The sequence below is a fragment of the Crocodylus porosus genome, unplaced genomic scaffold (genome assembly GCF_001723895.1).
Source record: "Crocodylus porosus isolate Cpor-Errol unplaced genomic scaffold, CroPor_comp1, whole genome shotgun sequence".
In the NCBI taxonomy this organism is placed as follows: domain Eukaryota; kingdom Metazoa; phylum Chordata; order Crocodylia; family Crocodylidae; genus Crocodylus; species Crocodylus porosus.
The window spans coordinates 36,650,839-36,661,837 of record NW_017728909.1 but is presented as its reverse complement, the minus strand read 5'-3'; the positions used below and the strand labels follow the sequence as shown (position 1 = coordinate 36,661,837).

General features: G+C 42.7%; 1 long non-coding RNA gene across 1 annotated transcript; it reads left to right on the top strand.

Moving 5' to 3' along the window:
* The first annotated feature begins 4,339 nt into the window (after positions 1 to 4,339).
* Positions 4,340 to 7,862, top strand: LOC109307926. Its single transcript, XR_002100406.1, has 2 exons — positions 4,340 to 5,805; positions 6,028 to 7,862. It is a non-coding gene; the product is annotated as an uncharacterized LOC109307926 (long non-coding RNA).
* Positions 7,863 to 10,999: the final 3,137 nt, after the last annotated feature.

Below are 10,999 nucleotides of genomic sequence, written 5' to 3'. Positions count from 1 at the left end.
GGGTGGGTGGGGCAGGGGGAAATTTTCACAGTGGAGTGAGGCATGCCCCCTCCCATGCCTCTGATTACTGAGGGTTCCCAGAAGTCCTGTCCCACCCCGGAGATTGACAGATGGCCATCTGTCAATTTCCAGGGAGGGTCAGGACTTCCGGGGCCCCTCAACGAATCAGAGGCATGGTGGACCCACCACACTCCACTGTGAAAATGGTGACTAGTGCCATGCTCAGACCATGAAATCAGGGGGGCAGCTCCCATGAATTAAGTAGGTGTCTATCTATAAGGGGCATCTATAAGAGTGACTTCTAATCTTTCTGTGTAGAAAGGAATGAGAATGAATAAATGAGATGACAATCTTCAAAAATGCAAATTATTATAAATAAGATGGTAACAGATTGTTTTTCATGTCCAGCAGGTATACAGCAAGAAGTAACTGGCAAGGTACAGGATAGATATTAGGAAAAGCCTTTTAACTATAAGGATGGTACAGAAATAGATTAGCCTGGGCTGGCAGGAGACCCGGGGGGGGGTCAACCTCCTAGTCCGGGCCTGATCTGGTCAGGCTCCATGTGCGGTGGAGTGGCTGGCTGGGGCATGAGGGTGCTTCAGCGTGGGGGCTGCCTGCCAGTTAGCCCTGCACCTGCACTGAAGCACCTTGTGACTCAGCAAAACCTCCTGTGCCATGTGATCACAGTTGACTCGTCTCACAGGTGGGCTTCTAAGGTTTCTCTCCAGAAAATTTTCATAGTATATATTTCACAAATAATTTCTCTAATAGTAATAAAGATATACCAATTTTATCCCTGGAGCCAAAATCTCTTGACATGGTAAGTATTATCCATATTTTACAGAGGGAAGACCGAGGCACTGAACAGTTAAGAGGCTTACAGAAGTCAGCAGCAGAAATGTGAATAGAATGAAGGAAATGCATCTTCCCCAGCTCCTGAAATGCAATATTTATCCCATACATAATGCAGATGAAGCTAAAGAGCTAGTTCGTCTCTGGTGGAAAGGGGCCATACAGCCAGTTGCCAATGAGTTACCAGGGACTTTCTAGGGGTAGACGATATTCTAGTTTATGTTGATCTGATATAAAGTTACCTTTGCCCTCTCTTGCCCCCATCAGTTCAGTAAAGACTGCAGCTCAGCTCAACCCAAGAATGGGGGCCAAGTTGTTCAAATATAATTGCCCATATTTTTCCTCTAATGAAACATGGTTTTTTGGTTATGAAACTGTCTATGATTTATTTTGCTATACTTGATGTCAACAGAAACTAATATTGTACAATTAATTAAACCACCAGATGATGCAATATGTAATATAATATGGTTTCACACAGTATTATGTTTTCATGCTACTGTCACTCACTCTAAAGGTTACTATCTTTCTTTTCTTTTCAGTACAAAAGCTAACCATAAAACTAGAAACCTTTCTGGGAAATTGCTTGGATACACAAAGAACATACAAGTCTGTTTTTCAGTTTTTAGTACTTTCTGAGCTTTGCATAAAGACTTTTTTGTTCACACTCCTCAATTCCTGGTACAGTAAAACTACAGAACCAGGTCCTCTAGGGTTGTTTGCAGTTTAAGTTGCAGATCTCTTACAGTCATTATAACTGCAGATGTATTTTATGATAAAGCTTTATATATTTTGTAAGAGTGTGATTCATCATAATTTGTAGATTCCTGCATTCCTGAGTTTGACATTTCATAAAGAATCCTGTGTATTCAAGGGTAAGTCAACTTAATGCCATGCAGGTGCTATCTTTTTAATGCATTCTTATTGCTACGATCATCACATATTCTTTACAGAGTTCTGTGCAAGTGACTTACAGTGCCTTACAAATGACTCAGGAAAAAATGTCTTTTGCAATATTTATTGAATAGTCTTGTTGTTAATACTTAATATTTTTACTGTAGTAGTTCCTAGAGATCATAGTCAAGGATCAGAGATGTCACCAAGACCTTTAAAAGTTTGTATTTATTTGTGACGTAAGAGAAAAAAGTCTGGTGACAATAATCACTGGGGATGTGGAAAACCAGGGGTTGGCTTCTAACTGCCCAAAGCATGACCCAAACCTCAGTGTCCCATATCTTCAGTGAGTATCCTAATCACTCAATGGTTGGCTGTTCTAGGCATGCTCTTATTCTCTGGGTTCAATGTTAAATTTCATGCTGTAAGAAATCTTTCTTGACAAATCTTCTGTTGCACGTGGCCATTTCCCACAAATAGTTTGGATTCTGATTGATTTTGATAAATTAGCCTCCTGCTGAAAATCCATTTTTTCTAGCTGTGTGAACTTTGTGTTTGGACATAACAGAAATCTGTCTACAAGGTGATGCTGACCTAGATTGTCCATTCCAGACATAGAAAAGAAAAGGTTGCCAGCCACAAAAAGAAAAATGGTCAACACAGTCATTCAGGAGCAACTATGAAACTGTATGGTGGTTCAGAATGGAAATACTCTATGTTTAGCAGCAGTGTAACAGTGGATGGGTGAGCACCCTTATATGGGTGCCAGAATGGAGTCTGGAGAGCACCTCACCCTCCTATTCCCTTATTTCCTCCCCCTTTCCCTCCACATCCAGTACCTTCCATGCAGTGGCTCAAGCTCTGGCTCCATTAGCAGGGAGTGCAGAGCAGCAGTTTCAGCATTTGAGTGATGAAAGCAAACAGTGTGGGGGGAAGGGATGGAGAAAGGCAGAGGTGTCAGAGGGGGTTAACTTTGTGGCCTTCCCTTTTTTTCCCCACTAAAAATTGATGTTTAAATGGCTCGTCAACATATCAGTGGCAAAAATAAAGGAAGCAGCACTTCCCCCTGCCCCACCACCACTAGCAAACCCTTGCACCATGTACCACCACTGCCCAGGGCACAGAACCGAGCAGCTGTGGCTCTGATGTTCAGGGCTAGAGCCTGCAGGGTCCTGGACATTCTGACCTCCAGCCAGCAAAGCACTTAAGCAAACATTTCACGTTAAGCATGTGAGTAGTAGTGACATCAATACTCACATGCTTAAATGCTTGGCATTAGTTGGGCCAAAGGGAGTGCTCACTCAGCATCATGCAGTTTCAGGCCTACATGCCTGAGTCACACGAGTAGATATAAATCATGAGAGGCTCATTGATTCAGTGGATCTATTCCCAGAGGTTTATAACTCCCTACTTCCCAACACAGATTCTATGACTTTTAGGTGACATTTCCTTTCCCCATGCCCATGAGCTACAAGCTGACCCATGTATCTGCACTCTTCAGGGCAGGTGGTGTGTCTGTCTCTCTGTTTAAAAGGCTCCTAGGACATTGTGTCTGCTACTCCAACCTAAATAATAATAATGTCTTTTTCTTTTGCGGGGCAAATAAAAGACTGAAGACTGGTTGCATATATTGCACTTATCATCTCTTATGTGCTCATATTATCAGTTTAGAGCCTGTACTGTGCAGTATCAGATTGAAGTGCAGATCCTGTACCCAATGTATTCTTAGTTTAACTCCACTGAAATCAGTAGGGTTACAAAACCAAACATGAGCCCATGTACCTACTAAATGTTAACTTGTTTGTGAACTTACAAGTGTGTCTAATATTTTCCATTAGTTATAAAACAGTACAACTGGGGACCTCTACACATGCCTATTGATGTACAGCAATAAGCTCCAAAGCTTATTACTGGAGCTTATTGCTTCTGGGCGCGCATCTGCATGTGCACCCAGACCACAGGACATTGAGCTGGGTTGCAGCAGCCAAGGCTGGCAGGTGGTCTAGGGCATCAGTCTGCCAGTCTGGAGCTGCTCCAACTGGGCAAAATGTGCTGTGGAGGGGCTGGTTGGGGCACGAGGGTGATTCAGTGTGGAGCTAGCCAGTAGGCAGCTCCCCCCCCCACGCTGAAGCACCCTTGTGCTCCAGCCAGCCACATCAGTGTCTACACGTGCACTGCTACACACGAAAAAACTCCGGAGCAGGCTAGTACTTGTATTTATAAGTACTAGCCTGCTTCAGAGTTTAGTAGTTTCATGTGCCCTAATAGGGGCATATATATAGATGCTGGGATGTTTACTTCACAGTTAATTAGGCAGCTGCACAGTGAGCACATCTACATGAGATGCTTACTGCATGTTAGCCTAATAACACTGCACAGTAGCGTGTCATGACAAAAACTGTGCTAATAGCCTACTTCACATTGTTATTAGACTAACGCACAGTAAGCGTCACTAAATAACAGTGCACTGGTGCTACTGTGCAGTAACTCTAAGTACTGTGCATTTAGTTAATACTTTATTAAGGAAGTACTAAACTAATGCACAGTATCTAAGGCACATTAATGAATGTGTAGATGCACCCAGTAAACCTCTCACGTAGATGCACCCACTGGTACCAATCTTAGACTGGTGTAAATCAGGAATAGCCCTTTTGAAATAAATAGATTTGCCCAGGAAAAACACTGGTATATGTGAGAGGAGAATTATACCCTATGCTTGTATGGAGGTTGTGGAGTGATTCAAGCATATTCCTTTTGACAGTACTTCACTGACTCAATATTTGGTTGTTCAGTTTTAATTGTGTGTTCATGGTAGATTGTATGTATGTGTGCACTCATGCATGCACATTCACATCTGTGGGTATGGATAAATACAAATACCATTTCAGTTTTGGGATATAAATATGATGAAGAAATAAATGACACACATTCTTGCACTTCTGTTACATAAATCCAGTCAAACAATATTTATCAAACAATCCATTCACAACATTTTGCAGTAATTCATCACTTGAGTTATTTGATATATAATTTTTCATATTCTTTGTCCTGCTCTTTATATAAGTAGGTCAGACAGTGTTTGTTTCATAACTAATTTCATTAACTTTTTGAGCTCTGTGTTGCTTAAATTATTTATGGGTCATATTTATATGTTATTCAATCATCCTGCTAAAATGTATGTAGCATCTGCTGTGTTAGTCAGAATGAACATGCACATACAGATATTTTCAGCTGTGGCATCAATTTGTCTTAATCTCCCTGGATGCAAACCATACAGTATTATCTAATTTACCACACAACTCTTGACAGCTTTGTTCCTGATTTAAAGTTCAAGTCTGTGCTTTCTAATTAAAGCTTTATGAGCAGCTTAACTGCACTTTGAATTCATTTATAACAACCTAAGACATGACAAAAATATTAGCTGGAGCTAAATTTGTTACAAGTGGAAATTAACTGTGTTTTACCCAGATTCTGGTAATAATGAGATAATATCATCAGGGGCAACCTTAACAAGAAAAACTGGCTACCATAGCTGAGCTACAACAAATGAGGCTTTCATATGTAATGTATTCAGGTAAAAGAAAACTGCAGGCTACTTTTAAATAGATGTGTGGCCTGCATTTGCAGAGAAGCTTTCACCCTTTAGGAGCCTCCTGGTGCTTTACAACCCTTACTCCTTCTTCTCTGTTTTTAGGACTCGATTGTGCTCTGCTTCCTGCACAGCTATACAAGCTGGAGAGACCCCCTGCCCCTGTGTCCATTGGCTTACTGAGAGACTGAATGGTATCAGTTCCTGAGCTCACCTGAGGAACAGGACTGCATGAAGCAAGTGTGGGGATAGCACCACTGCTCAGTATTTCATAACACTGGCCTGTTGTACCAGGTGTCTCAAAGCAGTCGTGCACCATGTACCCTTTGTAGAAGTATGACTCCAATGGTTTCTTAGCCCCACAAATCTTTTCTAATACTATTGCTTGTACTCCAGTCCTACTCCACTGACGTCAGTGTCCCCACTGCACCCAGCCAAGGAGACAAGACAACAAGAAGAATGGGAAGGTAAACGGAGGTAGGGAGAGGGAGGTAACTTGTCTAGAGCTATGGAGCTGGCTTCTAACATCTAGGCTAGTACTTTCTCCACCGAACCCTGTTGCTCCCTGGCAGAATCTAGGTTGGTCCTAAAATAACTAAGCCAATAGGTTGCATTAATCTGTAAAACACTTCTACAGACTTGTAAAGGTTCTCTCTCTTTCTCTATTGTTTTTCTGGGATTGTTTTCAGTGTGTGAGCGTTTTCTTAGCAACATCAACAGACTGCTTCCGGTTTTCTAGAACTGCTTAGGATGGTATCAGTCTCCAAAGCTGTCTTCTCTCTCATAGTCTGTGCAAGAAAAACCCAGAACAGGAAATACGTTGGGTGCAAGGTACATTTTAGCACCAGAACTAAAACCACCAACATCAACTCTGAAAAACAGATGGCTGAGAAAAGTAAAATATAGTTCATTCAGGAAGCTCATACGTGGCACATTAGTATTTTAATAATGTGGTTAGGTATGCTGTTTTGAAACAAAACTCGGGCCAAACTCATGTGACAGCTCTAGTGTGATTTGAAAACGCTGGGTTATTTCTCCTTCTGTTTCCAGTGTTATCATTTGTAAATTTAGTGCATCTTAGTACTTTTGGGGTCTGGCTGACACTGAAAGCCCTGTGGGAAAACCCTTTTCTGAATATGAATCTTAATAGAGAACAAACACTGCAGTTCAACATTGTAATACTTCAGAGATTTTAGGTGGTCCAAGCCAGATCACCTTACTCAGATAACACAACAAACTTCAGTGTCAGTGGAACTAATTGTGTCCACAAGGAAAATATGGCCCTTTGCTTTCATTGAAATTTTCCATTTTCATTTTTCTTCAACAAAAATAATTCTAAAATAAGTGATTTTTTTTTTTCATTTTTGCAAAAATTTTCACAGAGGAAAATGATAATTTCCCCATCTCCTATATGCAAGTCCATTTGTAACACAAAAGGGATAAGACCAGTCGAACCACAGAATCATAGAAAATTAGGGTTGGAAGAGACCTCAGGAGGTCATCAGTTAGTGTGAGTATTTCAAAGGTTCATTAGCTCAGGAGTAGGAGCTATCACATTCATCAGTGAAGCTAAACATATATTCCCATGTCCTTGCCTTAACCCTCCTATCACATAAACTGACACATTGAAAAAGTGCATGGAACATTTTGAAGGAAGCACATAGTCACAATTGCTTCTATACGAGAATGTGGTTAGGGGCTGTATTGAAAAGTGGTTTTAATGGAAAGGATGAGTACTACTCTGAATTCCAGCGAGTCACTGCAAGTCCAAATTTTTTAGCAACAATCTCATAGCAGTTCCAGTCTGCACTGAATATGCTTTGAAACAAGCTCCATGTAAAATTTAACTGTCTCAGCCCTCAGGAGTACTTTTTCTTGAGAAATATTAATATACATGTGGATTGCAAACACAGTGTTTTTCTGTGGTTTTAAATAATAAACATCCCTCAAATTCAGGGCAGACAGGATTTTGGATTTGAGGCAAATTAGTGCTATTTATAAAATTGAATTGATGCTGAGTTTTTATGTGCCTCGAAGTCTGACTGTGCCTATACCATACCCATGGTTTTTCTTCAGGCCCATCTTTCAGTAAGTACAATTCATTTGCTTTCAAAGCTGTTTCTCTTCATTGCTTGGCTTTGTTTTGTGAAGATTTTCTGTTTTCAATTTGGGTACAATAAATAAACTTGTACGTATAAAGGTCAATTTCAGGTCAAGCTAGTTTCTTTCTTGCAATGTGGAAGGAATGTTTTATTCTGTAAAAACTAATGAATTGCAAAACATTTTGGAAGGTCTACTAGAAAAGGAATACTAGAGGTTATTAATCAGACCATATTTGGGGGTTTATTCTTGTAGGTGAGTAGTATTAATGTGGTCAAAATGCACTGCACCCCTGAAATCCAGGCAGTTACATACCAGGCAAAATGTATCCCATAGTTTGTTTCTTAAAGGCTGTTGTTAAAATGAATTGACAGAATTAAGTACTTCAACTGTAGGGAATAAAATTCAAATTTTCCCAGCCTTGTTTTAAATTGTAAGCTGTACGGTTACCATGCAGGACAGCATTTGCCTTTTCTCTTTCATTTACTAGCATGAATTTAACCACATTTTATCACAATTTTAACTTCAAGTAGAAGCAGCGTAATAATTTTCTGCGACAACTTGAAGAGCTTTGCAGTTGCTGCTGTTGTTCTGATGAACACTTTTCTGAGTACAATGGGGCCACAGGCAGTGTTGCCTACTGCTGCACACTGCTTCATACGTGAAGTTGAAGCTCAAGGGAAATGGTTTTTCCTCCCATCTGTTACACAGGCAAGCTAGCTATCTGATTCTCAGACAAAGGTACTGAATAATCCTGACTTTGCTCTAGCTTTCCTCCAAGGCAGCAGCCATAATCAGCAGCCATAATTTTATGACAAAAACTCACTCAGTGCTCAGTTCAGTCCTACACATGTTGCACAGTCCCTGTGATTTCTGTTGGCCAACCCTGAATTCATTGTTATTTGTTTATATCACAGAAACCCTGACAGACACCAGTCCAGACCAGGGCCTCGCTGTGTTAGTCACTGTATAAACACACAGTAAGAAACAGTTCCTGCCCTGGAGGCGTTAAGAGTCTCAAGAGACAAGATAGACAAAGGGTGGGAGTGGAAACAGGTATGCAGAGAGTGGTCTTGCTCTGTTTAAAGTTGCATAGAACATTTATGGCAGAGCAAGGCTTATCATCCATGCTTCCTGGCCTCTTGGAACAATCAGACCCCTTGGGGCCATTGAAGTTGCTTTCTGGTCATGAGGACTAAAATAGTGTACATGGCTAGGGACAGAAGTTACACATAAACTGGTTTAAGTGATCAGAAACTGGCTTAAACCTCTAACAGGACAGAAATTCAGTGCACGTAAACCACTTTCAAAATGGCCAAAAGCATTTGAAGCTAAACCTAGTTGGATGTACTATCAGACTTAACTGACTTAGGTTAAACCAGTTTATGGAACTTCTGTCCCAGACCTCTTTCTGGTTCAAGTTAACTCACAGTCTCCCAGCATCCCAGAATGGTTTGTAGCCCTGGGCTATGCTGCCTGCTCCAGTGGAGCAGGTACTGCCTTGCCTCTCCGTTCCTTAGCCTGCTTCCTGTCTGTGTCCATCAGCCCATAGGGACAGGGGGCAGGGGAACAGATCCCCAGACCCCCCAGCTAGGGTCTATATAGCATGTGGGCAGAGAGAAAGTACCTGTGGTAGGGGATTTTGAACCTGGCAGCCCTCTCCCCTCCCCAGTTGGTGACTGCGTCAATGGCTGCCACAGGAGAGAGGAAGAAGCAGATGTCTGGGCCTGGTGCCTTCCCACGCAGCCCAACATGGGTGCACCAGGGAGCCCCTGCTTTAGGGAGCTTCCCCACACCCCAGTCCAGGTTCCCCCAACCTGGGGCAGCCCCCGGGAGCTGAGGGGAATTCTCCTCCCAAGCTGCATTGCTGCTTGCCTTAGCTGCTGCGAGTCTCAGGCAGCTTCAGGGAGAGGAGGGAAATTCTCCTGCACCTCCGCAGGTGGTTTTGCCTTAGCTGCTGCAAGTCTGAGGCAAAACTAATGCAGGGGAGCAGGTGAATTTCCCTTCACTCCCTGGACTATTCCTGAGACCCATGGCAGCTAAGGCAAAGGGCTGGGGTTGGGGAGGGGAAGAATTCCCTTTGGGACCCTGGGGCTGGGCTGGGCTGGAAGACCCTGAGCTGGGGGAGGGACCCCCTAAGCCAGGGCTCCTCAGTGCCCCCATGCTGGGCTTCATGGGTGAGCACCTGGCCCAGAGGTCTCCTCCCTCTCTCCTGTGGCAGCCACCGAAGCAATCAGCAGCTGGAAAGGGGGAAGGTGGGAATTCCCCTCAGCTCCCCAGTGCCTGGGCTGGGGAACCCAGGCTGGGGGAAACCTCCTGAGGGAGAGGCTCCTCCAAGGTGGACCAGCACCTGGCTAGGGGACTTCTTAACCCCCCATGGGGGGACAGCACAGGTTTGGGGATACTTGGTTGGGCTGGCAATGGCCTGCAGGCTGGGAGACGTGCTCTAGCGTCCCCCACTTACTGGCCTGGGTCAGTGCAGACCTCCCCCCCTACCTTTCCCAATTGAAAACTGAATGTCAGTTCAGTTGATTATTGGTTCAACCTACACAGCTTAGAGGAAGCTGCATAGATTGAACTGATTCAACCTCAGGCTTTTTGACTGTCTGTACTTAACCCATGGGTACATTTCTAGCTTGCGGTGCCTAGTCTGTAGTGCTGCTGATTAGCCAGAGTCTATAGAACAGCTGGCTCTAAGGAAATTCTGTCTTGCTAACTAAGAGGCCTTCACTGAGATAATGGTCTCTGCAAACTAAAACATTTATACTTGGGTTAAACCATCTAATCAATAATGTTACAGTTTTTTTAAATGTACAACTTTTGAATCCACTGATTTTCAATTACCATATTTACTCAAATACAAGATGAGGCTTCCCCCACAATCAGCCTGGGAGAAAAGGTCCTCATGTTATATCTGCAGACAGAGAAACCTCATTAAATATTTTGCCTATCATCATTAAACTGCTGCCAAAAGCAGCATGTGTTCAGTAATGGAAACCAGCTCTGAAGCTGATTAAATGCAGCCAATACTGAACATGACTTTAAAACACATGGACCATATTGTGCAAACATACTAATGGGAACTTACCACCAGGATCAATTAATACAACCCTGCTGAATAAGATATATGGTAGTGTGTATTGCATGCAGTCCCCATCAGCACTGACTCTTTTTCAAGTCATAGTCAACCACTACAATGAATACATTTCAACTTCCTCTTCACTTCTATAGCTGAACTGCAGCTTTCTTTCTAATGATTACTGTTTCTTCACCAGTCTTAAATGTTTGGCAAACATCACCAAATGAGGCCCCAAACAATTCACCCAGAATTTTTCTGTCACCCCCTCTTTCAGCCTGTTGCATATGATTAGCGTGGGCCTGTTTTCCATGAAGTGGAGCCAAACCAGATTACTCTGCCCCTTGTCTACATATACATTTTTGGAGGGTCCCAGGACTTGTGACAGAAACATCCAGTTCCAATCATGAATGTGGGCTAATTATCACACAGATCCTTTGTGGAGGGTATATAGAATATGCACACATACTGAGCAGTGCTGAGCT